The sequence below is a fragment of the Perca fluviatilis genome, chromosome 1 (genome assembly GCF_010015445.1).
Source record: "Perca fluviatilis chromosome 1, GENO_Pfluv_1.0, whole genome shotgun sequence".
NCBI lineage: Eukaryota > Metazoa > Chordata > Actinopteri > Perciformes > Percidae > Perca > Perca fluviatilis.
In genome coordinates this window covers 26932875-26957623 of record NC_053112.1, presented here as the reverse complement: position 1 = coordinate 26957623, position 24749 = coordinate 26932875, and the positions used below count along the sequence as shown (strand labels likewise).

Genomic DNA, 24749 nt, shown 5'->3' with positions numbered 1-24749 from the left:
CCATTGCAAAGAGATAATTCAAAATTTCTAGTATTTAATCGTCATTTACAGATCTAATCAATTAAAAAGCACACAATCCCCTGCACCACAGCTACAGAGGTAAAGGCAAAAGTGTGCTCATGATTGCAAGGACATATAGAGATTTAAGTGCATGATGATCAGGCAAATCCTCAAATGGCAATAGCAGTCAGTGTTATTGGCCCGGAAACTGAAACTGATCAGTGTGTCATTTCTCAGTAAAAAATCTGCAACTCCCAGCATAAAGACTAAACCAGTGCTATTTTTGTCTCTTGTCTTCCCTCTTTTTGATTGTCTGAAGGTGAGTGATTTATAGCGTGTCACCTTTATTAAAAAAGCAGCAATAATGTTGCTATGTAAAAGCCTAGCTATATTTTTGGCATTTTGCATTATTGATCACAAAGTGGAATGCAGTTATTCAACCTGTCGCATCATCTCATAACTAAACTGAGCATACAGAATAAGCCATTGTTGAACACTAGTAATGCAAGCCGCTGAAAGTCAATATTATCGGATCAGAAACTCTAAGAAAACATTTACAAGCCTGTAGGAAAATGTCAACATTAGGCCACGTGTCATGCAGTCGAGATGTGGACATTTAGAGATGAGATTTTAAAAGGAACAAAAGAAACAATATGCATACTATTTTTCTTCCCAACCCGTTGATGCCGCTTCGGTGGCCATCATGTTGAATGTAAACAAAAAGCTGCTCGCCGTCGCTGCACTATCGTCATTGTGTAAAGCCCGCCTCAACGGTTGTGATTGGTGACTCGATTTGGAAAAATTGGAAATGGGCTAGAATGGGCTCTTGACCAGACTTGCAGAGCAAATCTCAAATTTGCCAAAAGTTCGTCAGGGTTTTCGCAGGCTACAGCCCTAGTGCTGTATCACTTGAACGGCTGGTAAATCTATCCAACATGCTGTAGAACACTAGCCTGACGTGGTCATACTCAGATTCTAGTCAGAATGTGAGTCTGAAACCGCTCCATTGGGCTGTGATTATGGGGCGTGTTCTGCATTCATTGGATAGACCTACATCCAATCAGAGCAACGGAACTCAACTCAGCTGTCAACAGAACTCAACACTGTGTATCGTCTCCATAGCAACCACTCTTTGCACAATGCATTCGTTCTAACTTCCAACTTTTAGACCTTTTTGAAGCTGGATATTCATTTGTTGCGTGTAAATATAAATGTGCATAACGTTAGTGATAGTGACATGCTCGCTACAGTCGCATTTCTAGAGATGAATCGGCGAAAACACGTTTTATTTCTCTGATTCACGGCTTTGTTCTAGCGCCGCTGGGCGCTCCCTCTCTTCAGTCTCTCTCTATCTCTCTCCACCATATAACGTTCTCTCTCTTCAGTCTCTCTCTATCTCTCTCCACCATATAACGCTCTCTCTCTCTTCAGTCTCTCTCTATCTCGCTCCACCATATAACGCTACCATGCTTTTGGGCAGTTGTTGAGGCTCCTCCGCTGAGGATTTTAAAATGATGCGCTGCCGATATCTTCTGTAACAGACGCGATGGTGGAATCTACACATCTCAACAAATCCAACCCAAGCGTTCTTTGGTGACGTGGTTGATTCTGTTACTGTTGATCATCTGTCCGACAATCTGATTGGTCCGAACAGATCCTGTTCGGGCAATAATTGCTTCTCAACGGAGCGACTCCAGACCGTACTTCCCGACCTCGAATTTTGTGGGCGGGGCTAAGTTCGGCTGGCATCCAGGCTAGTAGAACACATGTCCGCCACAACAACAGTCTTATATTTAGGGTAGGGCATCGTTTGGATTTTAACGATTCTGATTCCAATTCCGATTCTTCCTTTCGATTCCCGGTTCTTAACGATTCCGATTCTTTGAGTGGTGGAGTTGAAACGGGTCACGTGCTTATTTCACAAATAAGAGGCTAGTTTTATTTTGATTCAATGCAGACGGGGCTTTTTCAATGTAAAATAAAGCCACACTAGAGCACCGCTTACTGTGCTCCATGGCTCCCCTTTCACGTCTTCATCTGTCCTATGAAAATAAAAGCCTAAAATGCCCAAAAAATAATCTTAAAAAAAACAAACATCTGGTTTGTCTGGTAACACTAGGTGTTATACACTGATGGTGGTAAAAAGGTAAACCATCTAAGAGCAGGCCCTCAAACCAGCTGTGTGTACTGTAATGTATTTTCTCTAATGGTTTAAGCAGTGGCTACAAGAGAGATATCATGTGTCAGAAGTCATTCAGTATCACTGATGTTGTGAAAATGCCCAACTGACAAAGAAACAAAAAAAAAAGAAAGACTGATTAAAAACCTAAAGCGCTCAAGTATAAAAACTGCCAAGGACAGGGGAAAGGAAGGATGATATAGAAAGTGATTCAGAAAATAGCTGGGATTAAAATTAGAAGGTATGCTTGCTCAATTCCTTGAATCCTGCTGCAACAAGTCTGCATTCCTGGAAACATGTGTGCGTGTTTGTGTGTGCGAGACAGTATTTGTATGAAGGGTTGTCTACATTTAAAATGTATGAATCAATTCCCATGACATGTTGATGCTGACTTAGCATTACAGGTTGGATGTTGCATGTGTAATCAAGGTCTACTACCCTACTCTAAGTACAAGAGTCATTGCAAGTAATAAGGGTGTTTAAGGATGTTCACAGTCATATTAAGTAAACAGTGTATGAAATCGCTTTATATACATAGACCCCTATTGATCCCATATATCCAACATACAGATAAAGCTAATAAAGAGGGTTTTGGTGGTGGAGGGGGGTTAACATAAGGTGACTGGTCAAGTCAGTCACCTGACATCAATTTATCTGAGCAGGCGTTTTACTTGCTAAAGTCCAAATAGCTTTAGTATAAGCATAACTAGAATAAAAAAAAACTGCTTACTTTAAAGCACCATTATGTAACTATTTTACCTTAAAATAACAGCCATAAAATCATTTTGATGCTACACTGACTTGTAATAGGAAGAATACTGGCTGGAAGCGGCGTCAGCGTCATGCCAGAAACGGAGCCGGGCTAGCGGTTAACGGAACCAGGTACAGCGTCCTCTACGGACACCATGGCAAAGATGAAGAGACCGAAGGAGACACGGAGGAAGCCATAAAGACAAAAGGAGAGAAAGTGACAGAGCAGGAGTAAATCTTGGATGGGCTTTTACTCCATGGCGAGTGTTTGCGAAATAAAAAGGCAGCAAGACGAGACATCTCGCTGTTGGACTAGTAAGTCATATTAGCTGGCTTGCTATGTCTTGTGTTGGTGCACTTGCTTGATGTTTGGCTGTGTGGCAAAGTTGTCGACTTGCTTGTTTTTGATCATAAGTAATGTATTCATAACATATGCACGTGTACAGCTTTCCATATTTAAGATAGCGTTGTAGAAGTGAATTGCACTTTGAAACTGTAGCGGTGCTAATTGTTACACATTTTTGCTCGAGTTATATATTTATCTGTAAAACTGCAGAGTGCCTGTTGGCTTTTTATTCTAAGTGAGTAGCCGAGATTTGGCTGTGTTATGCTAGTAACAGCTAATGTAGCCTCGAGCCACTAACCTCAAGCAGAGATGTGGAGCGGGCTACAGAACTCCCTCCCCCTCAAGATTTTTGTCATTTTAAACTTGGTTTTCAAGCCCAACCGAGGCAATTCATCAGACTTCGGCAAGCCCCCCTTTGGAGTCACAAAAGTCTTTATACAACTTACTTTTTTTTGTTTTTTGTTTTAACATATGCAGTAGTACTCCTCGAAATCTGTAAACACACTTTGATGTGTCTAATCAGTGGAGTTCCCCTCTAAAGTTACCACTTTAACCTCATAGTGATTGCTTCATTGCAACAAAAATGCGTCACTGTGCAAACACTATAAACAATGCTCTGAAGTTGTCTTACATTTTTATTTTCCTAGAGACAGAGATGTAAATTGAAAATGTAGTTTGAATTTGGAATATAGTTTTTACACGTGGGTGGAGCTGAAGATCAGCAGCAAGGCAGCAATGCACGGATGGAATGACAGACATGACGTGCTCCCTGCAGTCCTCTGATGCGGACGAGGGGGTCTAGGCATAATTACAGGGCCCCTCTGTGGGCAGGGCAGCATTGGCCCCGACAAAACGCAGAGACAAACACTCGTTCACAAACACACAAATAGTAGATATGGAGGGTGAATCTTCCACATGGACTCGCGTGTAAACAGTTAAATGCACAGAAAAAAACTGAGACACAGACAGAGAGATGCACGCGCAGACGCACTATGTTAAAGACACATACTTAGAGCAACACACACACGCAAAGATTGACAAAAAAAATCACATCGGGAGGGAGGGTAATAAGATCTAGGATGTGTCACAGCATTACAGTGACCTTTGACTCCTGACCCACTGGCCAACCCACAGAGTGTGTGCTGTTGCATGTGTGTGTTGTTAGTGTGGTATAGTGTTAGGTATGTTTGGGGGGGGTCCTGTCTCAACCTAGAATGAAGGGAGCAGCTGCGAACCCTCCCCTTCTCGCTTTCTTTTTTACGTGTGCTGTGTGTAACTGCCAACGTTTACCAGACTCTTCTGGACTGAGCAAGGCAGAGACCGATTGCTTTTAAATTCATATGCCAAGTGGAGGCCTGCAGTTTGATAGGCCTCTCATCCCTCCTTCCTGCCCTTCCCTCTCAAGGTTTCTCGCCATTCCATTTCATCTGCTAATCCCACTTGATTTTTTACCTCTGTCCTTTATCCCATTTTCTTGTCCATTTCCTCTCCCCTCCCTCTTCCTCTTCTAGCCTCCACTACATTTATCTGCTACTGCTTACTCGCCACCCCCCCCCCGTCCTTTGTCTAGAAGAGAATTGCTGTCTTTTCTCATTAAAAGTGAAGAAGGTCTGTAAACTCTCATAAAACTGCTGGTTTCTCTCTACAACCCTGATTTACAGCCACGCTTCCCCTCTTGTTCAGGTCTCCACTCTGTACGCAAGAAACCCCATCTGTTACCAAAAAGACTGACAAGAAAGCAAAACTGTCGCAGTTAGAGGCCAGGCTATCGAAAACAAAATGGATGGATTCGTGTCAACAAGGCAAGGCATGCAGAATAGAAAATGCAACTGGGTGTTTTTCTAACTGTTGGATCAGGACGTGAACGTGTAAGCCAGCTGGAAAATAGCAGGCAGTCTTCCCAGATCTTTCATGGTTTGTTTTTTTCATTGGTTGCAGAGTGGGCCAGATCCTAGCTGTAACATATTTTCACTACAAGGTTGAAAAGTTAGCAACACTGCTCACCAAAGACGTTACATTTCCATTGCTGAATAGCTCTTCACATTATAAAACACCAGGTATACAGCCAATTATATAATACATACTAATGCACTTTTGAGAAGCTAAAACTTTTTTTCAAGAGTTTGCTACTAGACTCCAGACCAAGCTAAAAGTGGAACATATTTAGCTCCCTGTATTAATCCCTTTTTATTATATTTAAAGCTCTAAATGGCTTAGGACCAGCCTGAATTTCAGACTCCCTGTTGTTTTATGTCCCTATTTGTTCACTGAGATCCCCAAGTGCAGGTTTGTTAGATGATCAGAGCCACAGTGGCAGAGCAGCATTTTCAAATATGCTTCCAAACTGTGGAATAAAGTTCTAAAAAATATATTAAGAAAGGAAACTTCAGAGTAGATTTTAGTTGTCTATGTCTATTTTTGTTAGCTTTCAAGTTCAACTGGTTCTGTATAGCCTACCTGTATTTATTACTCATTAAACAAAAAATACTGATGTAACATAGAGGCTATAGTAAAAATATCAATACAACATCAATCAGCCCTACACAAAGCTAACGGACAGTTGGTGAATGGTTTGTGTGTGTGTGTGTGTGTGTGTGTGTGTGTGTGTGTGTGTGTGTGTGTGTGTGTGTGTGTGTGTGTGTGTGTGTGTGTGTACGAAAACAAGGAAGAAGCAGGGAAGAAAACAACCGCCATCTACAGAATGTTTCCACAATAACAGCGGAAGCATAGAACAGCAAGGAGGCCCAATTTGTGTGTGTGTTTTACTGTTTGTGCGGGTTTGTGACCTTTTATTGTCAATAACGGGAAATAACAGAGCCAAGTAGTAAGTAACACTGCGCGCACACACACACACACACACACACACACACACACACACACACACACACACAAAACACACACCTCGCAGAAAGCTCTGTGGTTTGAGCGTGCTCCCATGGCCATGCATCGTCCTTGCAGCAGCAGTGAGTGTGAAGGACAGACAGAAATAGCTCCACTATAATTCCACTTGTGAAGTTAAAGTACACTCAGAGACTTGCAGAGTCTCCCTGGTTTGTTGTGTGTGTGTGTGTGTGTGTGTGTGTGTGTGTGTGTGTGTGTGTGTGTGTGTGTGTGTGTGTGTGTGTGTGTTTGTCACAATGTACTGTATACATACAGCTAAAGGTATCATTTTCTACTGGCGTGGTTTCCATGGGCGGGAGAAAGAGACAAAATGACCACAAAAGAAAGGAAAGCAGTGAGGAATGTTCAGGCTGTGCCAAAGAATCTCAGGCATGTCTCTTTTTTTGGGTGGGTGGGTGGGTTAAGGCAACTGATAGTAAAAAACATTAATTGGTCAACAAAAAGAGCAGACAAAACACACAAACACACACACACAGAGTGATGACCATTTGTGAGCATGTGCGTACACGTTCCATTCACTGACCGTGACCAAACTAAGGGCAGAAACAATGAAATACAAACAAGGTGAGAGTGAGAGGCCTATACATATTTACTGCATATATAAATCAAAAATGCGTCACCTGAAAAAGTTACTTATTTACCTGCAACACAACCTTGTTTGTGACACAGGAGGACGTTACAGAGTAAAAGGCAGAGCAGTCACGGCACGCACCTAATGAATGAACTCCAGCTAATAAGGCCAAAATACTACTGGGGGGGGGGGGACGACGACAGAGGTTAAAGGGTTTTGTGACAGACTCAGAAGTCTCAACACACACACACTCACACACAGACTTTGAAATCCTGTGACGTAGAAAAGAAACATTTCAGAAACAAGCCAAGAGACGATTTCCTGGATTTGGGAAACTTTGGAGCAACAGTGCTGTAACCCCTCCCCCAATTCCAGATACCCCATTTCCTCCCTGCTTAACCCAGCCCCTCTTTCCTGTGCGTGAGGGGGAGGGAGGGGAGAAAGAGTACACCACGAACACTCTTGACACCAAGCAAACACACTGAAAGGAGGGAAGTCCCATTTCAGCCCTTAAAGCCTGCTCCCTCTGCGGGACACGCATGAGCCAGACTTACATCCAGTGCGACTTTGCCGTAATGACACCACAGCTCTTTCCTGGATGCGAAATTGAAGGCAACAAGCTGTGAAGGAGTAGAGTCAGAGAACAACAAGTAGAGCAGAGCATGTCTATATATATATATATATATATATATATATATATATATATATTTTATGAGAAATGTATTATTCCCAGCCTCCTCCGGTAACTAGAGCTGGGCAATACATCGATATCGTGATATGAGACTAGATATCGTCTTAGATTTTGGATATCGTAATATCGTAATGTGGCGTGTGTAATGTGTCTTTTCCTGGTTTTAAAGGCAGCATTACAGTAAAGTGATGTCATTTTCTGAACTTACCAGACTTACTTGCCTTTACCCACTTAGTCACTATATCCACATTACTGATGATTATTTATCAATAATCTCAGTGTGTAAATATTTTGTGAAAGCAGCAATAGTCAACACAACAATATCATTGCGGTATCGATATCGAGGTATTTGGTCAAAAATATCGTGATATTAGATTTTCTCCATATCGCCCAGCCCTACCGGTAACGCTAACGGAGGTGTAACGTTACGAATGGCCACTGTTCTGACTCGGGTGGGTGCCTGGGTCTGACGCACGCACACACACACACACACACACACACACACACACACACACACACACACACACACACACACACACACACACACACACACACACACACACACACCTGCATCCTCTCACTCACAGTGCTGTCTTTCCGTCTCTCATCTCATTCGCTGCGGGTGAATATAATAATTGCGGGTTTTGTTATGGTGTTAGCTAGCAAGTGCAGAGCTTCCATAACTAACGTTGCCAGCAGGAGGGCTGTTTGGAAATACTTTGCATTTGAGGCAAATACACAAGCTATTAAAATCGTATCGGATCAAGTTTTTTCAAGGTATTGTATTGAACACTAATTTCCGTTATAGTGACAAAATGATAGACTGGGGGGCTACTTGACTGATTTGAATCAGAGTGGAGCAACCCCAACTACTTCTTAAGGAAAAAAAAATGTAGCTCATATTTAGCTCAATATTACATTATCTGAAAAACTCAATGATATTCAAGAATAATCATAAAATAAAAAAAAGGTTATAGAAGAAGATCATACTTTTTTTTGCTAAAGACCGTACATTGGCGAGGAAAATGCTGCCAAGTTATAGCCGATAAGGAGTTAGCCTTAGCCTAACGTTAGCCATCCTCTCTTCATCCCACTTTGTTTACGGTCTCAACCCCGCTTGTGTGCAGTTCCGGTCAGCGGAGCTGCGTTGATAGACCTCGGCAGTGCTGTAGTATTCGGCTCGTCACAAAATCAACCGCATTTTTACTTCGTGTTGTCTCGGTCTCAAACAAAAAAGGACGGGATTTTATTTTAACACCACAACTGCGACATATCACTTAATTGATTTATTTGGATTTTTACACCAATGCTAATGTCAGCTACAAAATTTGCTACACGCTGCGATGCCGCTCCCTCACTTGGGCGAAAGAGGTAGAAATGTGAAAGCACAGAGCGGCGACTGCTTCTACGAAGAAAAAAAATCCATATGGGCTGCCAAATATATTTACCTCGTGAAAACAAATAGCGTTTGTGTGTGTGTCGTGAGCTCCTCTCACTCTGGCTCCCTCATCACTCAAATCTTTTCCACACAGGGTGTTAGATACTTAGTTAGATACTCTACTTTCTATGGAAGGAAAAATCACCTTAGATAGGATCGTTGTTTCAGTGTAAACAAAAAAGAGACCGAGAGGAGGGAGGGAGAGCCTGTATGAGGCAGAGGCAATAATTGACAGTAATAATACTTTCATGAATGTGCATTTGTTAAGCACCATTCAACTAAAATGTGACTGTGAACTAACTTAAAACGGCACGTTGTAGTTTCTGTATTTATTCCAAAAGTACAGTAAAACAGTTACAATACAGGGAAATGTGAAAAGTTGCGTTGCAGGTCAATTTAAGGCGTGTACCCCTACATTTTCTGCCTGTGCCCCTAAAAAATTGTTTTAGTTTGGGGCTACAATTTTCCCAGTTTAAAGAAAAGTCAGTCTGGAGCCCTGGTTTTGAGTGTACTACCCTGTTGAATTTGAATGGCACTGAATACCTAAACATCTCTTCACTTGTTATCCATATTTTTGGATAGGTTTGTTTTTTTAAATTAGACTGCAAGCGCTTATGATTTCTTTTATCAGCAAAGATAGTCCTCTTAACATGACTCGTAGTGATTCTTTGTTAAGCTTATGCCTCACTCTACTTGATTGCAAGTCTTAAAGCACTCTTTTTTTTCTTTTTTTCAGGAGCGATGAAGGCCAGCAATATTTATTAAAAAAACCCTTCTCCCTTTCTCAGTAAAAACACACAGACAGGCACACAAACTAAAGGCCTGTCGAATTCAAGGCGAGGGCAGGAGCAGTGAAGAGACTGTGGATCCTATATATAGCTGAGATGTGACAGGACATCCGAGAGGACATGGACGTCTAGACACAAACGACACAGCTCTTACTCAGATTGTGTGTGTGTGTGTGTGTGTGTGTCTTTGAGTTCAACATGGCCTTGTTATCTCACAAGTCATTAGAAAGCCTGTGGCAAGCTGTTCCATAATAATGTCACAAGATTGCATTGATATCACAGCCTAGTCTGATCTGATTGGCTGGAAGTTTTGACTTATTAACCCAATGACGACGTCAAAGAGAGGAAGACAGTTAGAAGAAAAGACACTCCGAAAATGAGAGGGGAGGGGGGGGGGGAAAGGGGAGCATAAGAGATCTGAGGAAAAGAAAACACATCAGAAAGAGAGAGTGACTCATCAGAAAAGGAATGTCCCGTCTCTGCCAAAGGAACCACAGACACCACTGCAATGATCGCTCCCTCTCCAATACTTGAAATCATCCCCTCCCTTGCTCTTGTCGTCTCTTCCTCTCATACAATGGCCGTCTCTTTCTCCCTCCGTCTCTCTCCCTTTCAACCAATGGAAGTTATCGTTGTGGTTTCCCAACATTAGCGGAGCATTCTTCTCTGACAGGGCATTGGTCTTGGACAGGGATGATACAGCTAGCTGACCACGGCTGCGGTACCAGCCCTGTACCGCCAAAATGTTTGGGGCAAACGCACACAGGGCCAAGACGGCCTCTCCACTTGTGTTGCCAAGGGAGTGCAAAGCCAAGAGGCAAATTCCAGCACTGTGTGGATTATCAAAGTAACACTGTTGAATCAATTCCAATTATTGTCTACAAAACGGATGTTACTAAATAACATTTTGATGTTGCTGCAGTTGTATGAATCACTGCATCACGTCCTCACCACAGATTTGAGCTTATAATTACTCCCACCACAGGATATGATGTAAACGCAAGGCACGTATCTGGTCATGAACCCAAATCACCGCAAAGACTGGGATCATGATTCAACATTCCTATCACCTGTCATCCTGTGCATTCATCAGACAGAAATGACTTCCATACAATTCACAGACTCTGACCTACGAATGTTAATTGTTACAACAGAAGGGAGAGTGAGGAAGTTGTTAGTCTGTGTACCGGTAAGCTACGAATAGTGAGCAAGGCTTGCTGCAGTGTTTTATAGAGGATGGCTACCCCACCAGAATAAAAGACTATTTCACACAGCAAATGCCATCTACGTCACGGCTGTGTCTAATGCTTAGGTCGTGATCTACGGACTTAGGCCGCGTCCACACGTACCAAAGCGAGACCCCCCCCCCCACCCGTCTTCCCTGGCATCATCAACACGCTACTTCATATGCCAGGCCTATACGTGCCGCTGTTTCTGCTACAGAAATTCACCAAAAACGGAGAAGAAGAGGCGGAGCATGCTTGTGTGATATGTAGCGGGAGAATGAGGACCCAAATGCAGAGGGAGGCAGACAGGCATGGATTTAATACCAAACAAAAAATGGCAGTACAAGGACTGGAAAACTCACAAAATAATAAACCGACGGGCAAAACATAGGCAGGAGCAAATGGGCACACGCAGGAACGAACACAGGGCACAAGGAGGAAACACAAGTCACAGGGGCGAACACAAGACGAACCAACAAGAGACAAAGGGAACACAGAGGCTAAATACATGAGGTGATGAACAAATGAGGGACAGGTGATACAGCAGGTGGAACACATCAGGGCGGGGCAGGACAATCAACAAAGGCGGGAAAACAGAAAGCAAAGCCAGACATTACAAGACAGAAAACCCAAGCTAGCTAGCTATATGCTACCTTCGATGCTACAGTGCCGTGTGGTTGTGGGCATTAGGACCTGTTCTCTTAATTCATCCATGATTATTTATGTAGGTGGTGTTGTTGTTATGAGACGTTGTCGCGGGGTAAGAGGTCGAAGGCTAGAGGTCGAGGGGTGTGGCGATGACATCATCGATACACAAGTATGCGGCTTTGCGAATTTTTTTCACCCTGGGACCAGGTTTCAAAAAAGTGCGTCTTCAGGCAGTGCGTTTACAGGATTCGTTTGGACGATCGCCAAAAATGATGCAAAACATGTAAGCGTTTCCGTGTGGATGGCCCCTTAATTGATCACAAGACGAGATGCGTCAAGATCTGGGGGGTTTAGCACATCTGTTGGGGGGAAACCCTGGTCAGTTTTACCACACCAGGAAATGTTAACTCAGCGCTTGAACATATAGTGCTGCAACTAACGATTACTTTCACTGAATTGGTCTGCCGATTATATTCTAGATTAATCACTTTATCCTTAAATGTACACAATGTCAAAATATTGGGGGAAATCGGCCACCAAAATTAAAACCAAATTACTTACTGACCAACAATTCAAGCCCAACGATTTCAGATATTCAATATACAATGATAGAAAACAGAGAGGTTTTCTTAAAAATTGCTTAAAAGTTGTACTAAGACGATTAATCGATTATCAAAGTCGTTGCAGATTATTTTTCTGTCAATCAGGAATCAGGTTAATAGTAGTGTTGGGATGAGACACTCAGCTCATGACACGAGGCCATACAGGATACTGGACAACACTCCAATTGAGACTTTTTTAATGCCACACGGACGTTTCGGGCAGCGCCCTTCCTCAGCGTGTTACACAGGTAATGACAAACAAACAATACTCCACAGGTGGGGTTAATTATACACAACCTACACTATTTTTAAAGGAAACTTCAATGACAAAATATGACTGGAAATGTCTGGTCTTTTATTCAATCAAAAGTCACAAAATGAAAAACAAGCACTGTGAAAGGTTTTGCCGCAAACTCAAATTGCTTCTCTCGTGTATAATTAAAGGCTGATTTATGGTTCTGCGGAGGCTCCGCGCAGAGCTTTCGCCGTAGCCTACGTTAAGTGGCCTGGCACTCGTGTGCTGGTGTGTGTGCATCGAGCCAGCATGTGTGTGTGTGTGGGGAGTGGGTGGCAGAGCGAGGGAGAAAGTGAGAGAGTGACGGTGGTTAGCTTCGGAGCGAGTACTGACTCTAGAGTCATTGTGAGAGAAACAAAGTGTCTCTCCTGTGCTTTCTGACCAACGTGGGAAATCTGTAGCAGGAAAAGTTAACCCTGGAGAACCAGGAAATGAGTCGGGGGGGGAAATGCAACGCTACAAAGCCACGGCCGAGAGACATGCGTTGCCGCGACGTGTAGTTACGTTTTTTGAGAGGTGCATGTCAGGCTACGGCGTAGGGTCCGGCGTAGACCCCCCCCGCCCATTTTCCCATTCAAAACGGTGATTTTCGCCGTAAAGCGACTAGTTTGCAGGTATGTATAAAACAGGCTTAACTCTTCAGACCCCGTAATCCACCAGGGAATCCAAAATGCTGCCACACAAACGATTTTAAAGTGGTGGGTAAGGTTGGGTAGCATTCACATTTTTCCCGGTACTTTCCCTCTGTAAAAACAAAAAAAAAATTTCAGTTGTAAAAAATAATTCCAAACCTATTTATCCTTTTTTACTTAGAACATTTTGTTATTTATTTATTTATAACATTTTACATAACACAAAATAAAAATGTATTTCTTACACTGCACTCTTAACTTTTATTCTTGTATTTGTATCTCATTCTATTTTAGCCTGTTTTATTTTCATGACCGTTTTTAACTGCTCTTTAATGTTTAATGTAAAGCACTTTAAATTACCTTGTTGCTGAAACGTGCTATAGAAATAAAGTTGACTTGCCCTACAATATCCGCCTGTCAGTCTGTCACCAGGGCACAGAGAACGCTGTGGTGCCTGTCTGTCTCGGAAGTGAAACGTTAACTGCGCCGCGATCTCGCCATTATATTATATTGCAGCAAACGCTGTCTGCGTGAAGATTTCAAAACTGTAACCACACTTGCGACCGCTTTACCGGCATTGCCATGACTCACTGCGACTTCAACCATTTGCAGAGGCCACGTGGTCTCGCTCCGTCTGCACCGCAGCTCCGCTCTCTGTGAAACATGCTCAGAGGACAAAGAAGCTTTCACTTATGCGCTCTCAGGTAACGACATTTGGCACCAATTGATTTAACGTGAACCGGTCCTCGGTAGTACCGATGTAATTCTGCACTTGTGTACTGATATCACAAGACGTTTTACCTTGATGAGAAATATCGCAAGATGTTTTCACACCTCTAGTTAATAGATCTAATTGAATCAATCTAAGTAAATAATCATCTAAACCAGGGCTACAGACTGACCTTTTTTACTGGGAGCACTGTAGCCTGTAACTAATTACATAATTAATTAAATAAAATTTAGGGGCACAGGCAGAAAATGTAGGGGCGCATGCCTTAAATTGACCTGCAACGCAATATTTCACATTTCCCCGTATTGTAACGGTTTTACTGATAAATACTTTTGGAATTTATACAGAAACTACAACGTGCTGTTTTAAGTTAGTTCACAGTCACATTTTAGTTGAATGGTGCTTAACAAATGCACATTCATGAAAGTATTATTACTGTCAATTATTGCCTCTGCCTCATACAGGCTCTCCCTCCCTCCTCTCGGTCTCTTTTTTGTTTACAGTGAAACAACGATCCTATCTAAGGTGATTTTTCCTTCCATAGAAAGGGGAGTATCTAACTAATGGTGTTTTTCCATTACACGGTACCTGCTCGACTCGCCTCGACTCTACTCGCCTTTTTTTCCCTGGTACCTGCCAACAGGTACTTTTTTTAGTAGCACCTCCGTCCAGGTTCCAAGCGAGCTGAGACGATACCAAAAGGTGACGTGAAAACCTGCAGACTACTGACTGGTCGGAGAGAATCGTCACTAATCACTGCGTCATCATTGCTAGCGACAGACGGCGGTGTCCTCAACAAACCCGCCGTTTTTAAATAGTTTAGCCAGCGGCGTTTTGCAGCCTCCAGCTTCTTTTGAAACAAAATGTAGTCTTCTGGCTGTGGCAACAAAAACACACCTTCGACGTTCTGTGTCGCGTTAGGTCACGGCAGTTTCCTGCGGCGTCACTATGACGACCAGCCACGCTCGCCTCACACATGAGGCGGTACTAAATCTGCAAATGAAAATGGAGGATGGGGCACCGCCAAGGGGGTAAGCTTCGCTTCTGAACGCGAACCTCCGATGGCGCCATTTTGTTGCTACAAAGGTATCACCTCTTGTTAGCATTCCACTGATTTTTTTTTTACGTCACTTGACTGCGAATAACTTTACATCTGAAGCGTTTAAAGACTCTATTTTTCCATTGTTTAATTCTAAAGAAACACGACAATGTATAAAAGGCTCCATTACCTTGTACCTCACGTTATGGCTCCGTAGCAGACGTTTTTGTAAAAATACGCTAACGATTGTGTCATAACTAAGTGACTTACTGTCGCACAGTAGAGGAATTACCGTTATAGTACAGGAGAAGCTCGCAGGCAGTTTCGACTTTACATTAGCTGTTTAGGTTTAATTACGAATGTTAACTAGCATGTTAGTTAGCAATAATTAGCCTGTGCCTATGTTATCTCCTTACATATACCTACACTCTCCGTCTCTGTAAGATTGGAAATGATTGAGATTTCTCTTGGCACAGCTACCAGAAGACTTACAACTTTCAGACACGTTGCTCACGTCACATTTACGTTGTCTCTGTCAGTTGGAGGCTGCGCAGTAAAGGAAGAGATCACCGGAAAAGTGCTTCTAATAGCCTTCACTGGTCTCCGTCCAGAGCAACGGGGTCTATTGGTCCATTAATATATATGTCAATGGGCACCGTGGCTGAGTTGCGTCGAGCCGAGCCGAGTAGAGTCGAGCAGGTACCATGTAATGGAAAAACCCCATAAGTATCTAATACCCTGTGTGGAAAAGAGAGTGATGAGGGAGCCCGAGAGAGATGAGCTCACCACACTCACACAAACACTATTTGTTTTCACGAGGTAAACGGTTATATATTTAGCAGCCTAAATATGGATTTTTTAATTTTTTTTATTTCAAAGAAGTGGTCTCCGCTCTCTGCCGTCTCTACCTCTCTCACCCGGGGAGCGGTACCGCAGCATGTGACAAATGTTGGAGCTGACATTAGTGAATAAATCAGTGAAAGCATGGGGATTTAAGTGATATCCCACAGTTGTGGTGTTGAAATAAAATCTTGTCCTTTTGGTCTGAGACCGAGACGACACAGAGTAAAAATGCGGTCGATTTTGTGATACGACACTGCCGAGGTCTATCAACACAGCTCCGCCGACCGGACCGAAGTGACGCAAGCCGGGTTAAGACCATAGACTATAATAGTCTATAAGACCGTAAGCAAAGTGGGATGAAGAGAGGATGGCTAACGTTAGGCTAAGGCTAACTCCTTATCGGCTATTACTTGGCAGCATTTTCCTCGCCAATGTACGGTCTTTAGCAAACAAAAAGTATGATCTTCTGCTGCGGATCACCATTCGTAAATGTATTATGGACTGCAACATCATGATTACAGACATGGTAACAACAGCGCTGTGCAACCGCATGTGCGGACGATGAGTGTGACCAGAGAATGTCTAATAAGGGGAGGACTTATTGCAGTTCCACGTATGACGTTATTGTCCATGACAATAACGAGAGACAAATTTAGCCGTCTAGCTCCATAGAGTCCCATTCATTTTGCACCCGCCCGCGATCACCCCCAGTGTATCTCTGGTGGAACTGCAACCAAATTAGGTACAATGGGGCTTAATAGGGAGTGAACAGGCTCTCCGTAGACGGGCTCTGGTGTGACACTACCAAGGCGAGACACACGAGTGTAGATGCAATACACACGCAGTTGCGTAATCACCAACGGACCCTCCCCCTCTCACACACGTTGGCCAACTCTGGCAACTCTCTCCTCAACTCTCTCCTCCTTTTCAACATGAAATTTAAAAAAAAGTCATCAAATTTGCAGGTCGCACTGTCTCAAAAAAATGGTCGCAAAATGCAACGTTATGCAAACCCAGTCTAATATGTTTTGGTACTGATTTATTGCTATTCATCAGTGGAATATGCAAAACACATTACATCGTATCGCATCACACCAGTCATTAAACCTTGACAGCATTACAGTAATTGCATGTGAGATGTTTTGAATAGCATATGACATGCTTTCTAATTGCTGCAAATGTTTCACTTGGCATACTCTGCTATTGTAGCTTCTTGTTCCTGCATATTCCTTATGCATTAGAGTTGCCTGCTAAGAGTTGGACATCTGTCTATGAACTTAAGTATTCCTGTTGAATGCAGCAAATATGGACGCAATCCTTGGTTTGAGACAGCGCAGCAGAAATTCTTGAACTCAATTTACAGAGGCTCCTGGGGCTCTGGCCTAGTGTGGTGATGTGTTTGAAAGTCAGAGAGAGTAAGAGAGGACAGTCAGAGAGAGAGAGAGAGAGAGAGAGAGAGAGAGAGAGAGAGAGAGAGAGAGAGAGAGAGGCAGAAAACCCTTATATAGCTGAACTGGGAGTGATGGGGGTATACTGTGAAAAGTGCAGTGATGTGGGAAGGACAACATCAGAAACAGAAACATGTAAACAAAAGAGTGGGAAAGTGTGTGTATGTGGGAGCGTGTGTAGCTCCCTTTAAAAGTGGAAAACTTGTCTGTCCTCGCCTGCTTACACAGGTAATTTGTAGGCAGAATAACATGCATACTGAAGATCCAATCACAAGGCAGACTTGACAGTGAGAAGACAGCCGATCAGTGAGGGCTGCCAGGAGCTGACACATTACACGGCCACACACACGCGCACGCACGCGCACACACACACAAAGAAAGAAAACAATTTAAAACTGAGCAAAAGGAAGGCGATAAACAGCGAGCATGTGGGTGCAAACTGTCAAAAAAGGGAGAGAAAGAGTGAGACAGACAGACAGACAGATGGAAAGAGAGAAGGGGGCCCTATCATTCGGTTTTACACCCTACAGGATGAACAGGGCCTCTGTGCTCCTTCTCTGTTCAAACACACCTCATGGCTGTCTGCTCCCTGCAACAACAACACACACACACACACACACACACACACACACACACACACACACACACACACACACACACACACACACACACACACACACACACACACACACACACACACACACACACACTGACAGTGGGCACAATAATCCTGTTGAGAGGCATCGATAGGGGGGCTGAAAGTAAAGAGAGTGAGATAGAGAAAAAGATTTGCAACACGCATACACCACACATAAATACATACAAACAGCAGTCTGGCTATCTTGCCAACTTGACAGCCTGGGATGAGTCTACTCTCTGCTGTCCTTAATTCATCATTCATCTGTCCAATCTGGTCAGACTCTACACCCAAATATGCACACGACTACACACACAAACTCACTAGTTTGGTCAAGGGCGGACCAGTGGTATTGTTTCACAGGGGAAGCAGGGTGGTGATAACGGATCTCCATGCTTATCTGATTGCTCACACACACCCACGCAGAAACACACACAGTCAAACAAGCATGTACGCACATGCACACTTTCACCATCCTTTCCCATCAGCTGTTATGCATGACCTCGACCACACACAGACTAACAGGTTGGTGTTGCAGAGCAAGGAAGTCCCAACACCACACAAACACATTTGTAATCTGGCCAACATAATTACATCCAATCTGCAGAGCACTGTGGGGCTAGCTGAGATATCGTGGGGTATTTTTGGGTGTGTGACATGCTCACAGCTTCACAAGGTGACAGCTTACATTACCGAATTGATATTTCTGTCCATGTGCACTGTGTACAGTATGGGTAAATGCATATGTGTATACTTTATTTTGCCTCTGTGGTAAAAGCTACCTCAGCATAAGAGGGGCCATCTTGAAACTGAGGCGCTTTTATAACACCAAAGCTAAACAAGCACGCACACACAAGCATACTAGAACAGTCTGCAGTGCTTGGCCAAAAACTGGGCCCATAAATGTCCAAGTCACTTTTTCCATACTCAGCAAATCCTGTATAGAAATGCTACAGAGGGAGGGAGAGTAAATAACCATGGAGAGAGTATTGATGTTAAAAAAAAGAGCAGAAAGGGAGAAGAGGGACAGAATATAAAACTTAACTTAAAAGCCAAGGAGCCTTAAGCAATTAGCAATGACATCATGTTGACACACACACACACACACACATCTGGATGAAGAGCAAGCCAGCAGGGCGAGGGAGGGATGCAGTGACTGAAAAGGAGAGGATGACTGTGCACCATTTCAACTCTGGTGGTACAATCAGTGACATGTTCATTCTTGTGGTTCACACTTATACTATTAACAAACCAATGCCACAGTGTAAACCTTATAAGATCACCACAATTGATGCCTAAAATATTCAGTACTGAATGGCGGTTTACCATCAAAGTTTGTACACAAAATAGTAAAATGACATGACCCTAGGTTCTGTTCATTATGCTATGCATAAGTATGCTTTATGAACACACCTCCTAATTGTACACATAAGAAAGCACATGTGTCAGTGCAAATGTGATGCAAAAACAAATGCACGAGATCCAGCGTCACCAGGAGGGAAAGGCAGAGAGACAAGGAGGGAGAGAAGCCTCAGTGGTGCACTCCAAAAACAGCAGACAGGTCCTTTGCTAATTCATGTTATTGTCAACAACTTCAGTGTTCCTTCTCCCTCCACAGAAACCCACGTATACTACATAAACTGTTTCACAAGATCTTAAATTCCTACTACTCAACAACATATCCAGTCCTTGTGAAAGTTAATCAGTTAACCACCAGAAGTGAACGGTTTTGAAAGGAAAAGTCAACAATAATTCTTCCTTTACCTCTTCATGCACAATCAGAACATATCTGAACACTATCTCTGCCCTCCCTACCTCCCAACAGGAACGTTATTCACATCATTTTCTAGATTTCTTAAATCACATTACATAAACAAGCCATTAAGTGGCTCCATTTTTTTATAAGACAAACAAGTGTATTATCTTAAGAGCCTGGCAGAAACTACCAGAGCAAGGCATGGAAACGATTAGCTAGCTGCGTCCAGCCAGCACTACGCACCAACACAAGCCTTCAGCCTCCCTCTGAGGGGAGCTGCATGGCCTATAGCCCCGGACTATTCCACGAAATGTACGCAAGTTAAGAGAATACCCTCCTTTATGCTTGTTTGTGCTACAATGAACCCCTTTATTACTTAAATTGTTGCTCAGCAGAGACCTACATGGGACCAGACACAGGATACAGCCCTGAGTCGGGAGCATCTCTGAATGGGAACCAAAGGATAGGATCAACTGACCTGTCAGGCCTCAGGTGCTGAAACAATTAGTCAACTTATCAGTGAAGACTGATAACGAACGGAAAACTATTTTGTTGATTGATTAAAAGGTTTAAAGTTATTGATGAAGCAAAGCAGCCAAACATTTTCTTATTCTAGCTTGTCATATTTTAAGGGATTTAAAGATTGTTACTGTTTTATAAACGTGAAATTGAAGTATCTTTTTGGGTGTTGGTCTGTTAACCAATTTTACTATTTTCTGACTTGTTAAACATTAGCTAATGAGTAAAACACTAAAATTCAACTTACTGCTGGAGATGGAATGGTAAGGTCATCTCAGTTTATCTTTTGAGAAATGTAGACATATGATATGAAATTAACATCTTATAGCCTTGTAAGAAGTACCAAACTAATTAGTTACTGTTTTGAAGCGTTTAATTAGCTAGCTAGCTAATTAAACGCTTTCCTTTTGTCTGGTGGTTGGTTAACTTCTGTCTGATAAATGGCCGATTAGTTAGTCAGTTTACCAACCACTTACCTGCTGATAGGCACTCTAGCTAGCTACATAATGAGAGCACAAGTTGTACATGTCCAAGCGTTTTCCCCATTAAAGCCCCAGCATTAGCAGTCGAGTTGGAGTAAGCTAACCTTGTACTAGCGGTGGTCAACGGCTGGTTGCTCGCGACAACGTTCTGTCTGTTCTCATATACAGACGTTCTATTCCCTGACGCTACGTGAGAACTCATTCCACGGGCATCACAGCCACAATAAACCCAAAGGAACACACGCGACGCGGGGTCTCATAAATGCCCCCATCTGCCGCCGCAGCCTCCCGGCTCTCCTCTCCCCCACCACCCAACCATCCCGACTTGTTCGCAGCACAGCAGCGGGCCCCTCAGATGCCAAAGCAATGCGTCGCATCGAAGAATTATGGAAAGTTAACTTACGTTACCGCTCAAATTCACGGCTGAAGACAACTGTAACGGCTACAACTCCCCGTATTCAAGCGAAAAATCACGGCATACAACAATCACTCACCTCCTCTCCAGTGTGTTCGCGTCCTCCTCGCTGGGCTCCTGTCTATTTTCTCCTCCCCTCTGTTTTCCCTCAGCTCGTTCCTTTCCTCCTCCCTCCCAGATGCCGCTGTTCTCCAACAGAGGGAACCGGGGGACGCTGATCCGGAAGCTAACGCTCCTCTTTACTGCCTGCTGCCTAACCATGCTAGTACTACTTTATCTTTATCTTTATATACTGTCTGTGACTTTATCCTAGTGTAGTGGCGCTGCTAATATGACTACTTTAATATAACTAACTAAAGAAAAGGTCACTGTAGCCTACTGAAGGACATTTGCAAACTTGATGTGTTTATATGCTTTGGGAAGTTTTTCCACAAGAAAATGAACAAGATCGTCTAGAACAATGATTCTAAAAGTGGGGTCCAGAAAAGTTAATAAAATCATTGTTAAAAAAGAACAGCGGGGTACTGTAGGCCTATAGCAACAATAAGACATTAATCAAGTAGAAACGTAGTAGGCCTGCTTGCTATTACACATGAGGGTATGGTAGTAATTGTACAGTTACTATCTGCCATAAGATGAGTTGGATAATGTTGTTGTAGTACATTTTAGTGTTATTTTAACAAAATATGGTTCACTCAATAACTGCATTATTTGAAAAGTCAAAAACAATCAACATAGTCAAATGGCTGAATTGAAATGTCACATTCGCACTGGGTGTTTATAAAAACTACATCACACCATCAATATGAATGCCATCACTTACAAACTCCAAGTGCTTCTATCAAATAGCAATATAGCAAATATCAGCCTACAAATAAACATTACCAGTTTTTAATGATTGTTATGAACCAATGTCCTACCTATTAATACAAATTGCAAGAGCATTCAGCATTGGTAATACATTTACAGATTATAAAGCAACATTCATATTAGATTTTTTTAGATAACTACAAAATGAAAAATACGAAGGCACCACACTGGCAGCATTGGGTAGAATGCAGTGGCTTCAGAAATGTAGTGACAAGGAACAACTCAAATAGCTTTTGGTCTGAAATGAGCACCCTCTATTGTTTGGTGAAATTAAATTCAGCAGGATTTTCATAAAAAAAAAGTGTAGGGCCTAAAGGAATTACTGTGTATATTGTATCTCCCTTGCATAAAGAGGCACCTATAACCATAGATATAGAACACTTGTTCTATATCTATGCCTATAACAATAACAACTTTATACTTGTTTGGTCTAACTTGGTAGTATTCAGGTCTCAAGGTTCATTGTGTGCATTTATGGTAAATATTGTTTGTGAAAGAAGAAAAATGCATTTGTCCTGTCCTCTCCTTGCTGAAAACAGACTTGCATCAAATATCATCAGGCCACAGTCCCAGAACACTTTATTGGTGAATAGCATTTTATTATTGTCCATTCTGGAGTTGTATAAGTAAGTAATTTGATTACCTTTGAGCTACTTTCAAGTAAAAATGAATGGGAAGCAATTTGGCCTGGGAGGTAGGAAGGGGATTAAACAAATTGTAAGCCACTTTGGTTTGAAAAAAATAATTGGCAATGTCATATACATGATTTGTAGTTTATGAAGTGCAAAGCCACAAAGTAGGAATTACAGTTTAATTTGCTGAAATCTGAATTAGCAGAGGACTGCAGGCAGTGACATCTAGTTGGGTGTATGTGCAAGGTGGAGCATTAACAAGACACAAGCAGCCACCATGTGCATAAAAAACACATGACAGATTAGTCAAAACATTGAGTGAAATGTCATAGAATTGGGTAGAGACGTGTGCCTTCCTTACGATGAATCCTATTGACTTTGGTGACCTCTTGACTTTTCCTCTAGCGCTATCCAGCGGTTCAAATTTACACTTATTTCAGCTTATGACATGGATACCACTGAAACGACCACATTTCTCTGAGCTGTACTTTAATTATTGCTTAACCATGCCAATATAATTTTACATTACAGCCCCACGGGGCCAATAACATTCATGAAGACTGTGTTAGACTTATTTTATTTCTGATGCAAATAGTTGCCCACTGACTATGACTACCGATTTATACTCACACAGTATAGGGTAGTACAGTACAGTCTAATAAAATGATGACATCTGGTGGTTAGACTTATTATTACTGATGTATAAACAAGTCAAGTGTTCTATAGGTTGTAAACTATAGAAATAAATAAAGAATGTGGATATACATGGACTAGATGACTTTGTACAGTTTGTGCATGTATACATGTCTATATACTGTATATACAGCATGTAGGATTTATGTTGACAGTGACAGATGATACAGTACAGGCCAAAAGTTTGGACACACCTCATTCAATGCGTTTCCTTTATTTTCATGACTATTTACATTGTAGATTCTCACTGAAGGCATCAAAACTATGAATGAACACATGTGGAATGATGTACTTAACAAAAAAGTGTGAAATAACTGAAAACATGTCTTATATTCTAGTTTCTTCAAAGTAGCCACCCTTTGCTCTGATTACTGCTTTGCACACTCTTGGCATTCTCTTGATGAGCTTCAAGAGGTAGTTACCTGAAATGGTTTTCCAACAGTCTTGAAGGAGTTCCCAGAGATGCTTAGCACTTGTTGGCCCTTTTGCCTTCACTCTGCGGTCCAGCTCACCCCAACCATCTCGATTGGGTTCAAGTCCGGTGACTGTGGAGGCCAGGTCATCTGGCGCAGCGCTCCATCACTCTCCTTCTTGGTCAAATAGCCCTTACACAGCCTGGAGGTGTGTTTGGGGTCATTGTCCTGTTGAAAAATAAATGATGGTCCAACTAAACGCAAACCGGATGGGATGGCATGTCGCTGCAGGATGCTGTCACAGCAGTGTCACCAGCAAAGCACCCCCACACCATTGCACCTCTTCCTCCATGATTCACGGTGGGAACCAGGCATGTAATCCATCCGTTCACCTTTCCTGCGTCGCACAAAGACATGGCGGTTGGAACCAAAGATCTCAAATTTGGACTCATCAGACCAAAGCACAGATTTCCACTGGTCTAATGTCCATTCCTTGTGTTTCTTGGCCCAAACAAATCTCTTCTGCTTGTTGCCTCTCCTTAGCAGTGGTTTCCTAGCAGCTACTTGACCATGAAGGCCTGATTTGCGCAGTCTCCTCTTAACAGTTGTTCTAGAGATGTGTCTGCTGCTAGAACTCTGTGTGGCATTCATCTGGTCTCTAATCTGAGCTGCTGTTAACTTGCGATTTCTGAGGCCGGTGACTCGGATGAACTTATCTTCAGCAGCAGAGGTGACTCTTGGTCTTCCTTTCCTGGGGCGGTCCTCATGTTTCGTTGTAGCGCTTGATGGTTTTTGCGACTGCACTTGGGGACACATTCAAAGTTTTACGCAATTTTCTGGACTGACTGACCTTCATTTGTTAAAGTAAAGATGGCCATTCGTTTCTCTTTACTTAGCTGATTGGTTCTTTCCATAATATGAATTCTAACAGTTGTCCAATAGGGCTGTCGGCTGTGTATCAACCTGACTTCTGCACAACACAACTGATGGTCCCAACCCCATTAATAAGGGAAAAAATTCCACTAATTAACCCTGACAAAGCACACCTGTGAAGTGAAAACCATTTCAGGTGACTACCTCATGAAGCTCATTGAGAGAACACCAAGGGTTTGCAGCGCTATCAAAAAAGCAAAAGGTGGCTACTTTGAGGACTCTAAAGTATAAGACATGTTTTCAGTTATTTCACACTTTTTTGTTAAGTACAT

The 24749-nt window shown here is 42.6% G+C and overlaps 1 protein-coding gene across 10 annotated transcripts in view; it reads right to left on the bottom strand.

Moving 5' to 3' along the window:
* The window catches only part of LOC120563987 (amyloid-beta A4 precursor protein-binding family B member 2-like), a 58767-nt gene extending 37626 nt beyond the window's left edge, over positions 1-21141 (bottom strand). For 9 of the 10 annotated variants that reach the window (XM_039808684.1, XM_039808774.1, XM_039809102.1 and 6 more), the window contains exon 1: positions 21016-21141. The gene's annotated coding sequence lies outside the window, so the exon portion shown is untranslated. The other variant, XM_039808592.1, reaches the window with a different exon arrangement.
* Positions 21142-24749: the final 3608 nt, after the last annotated feature.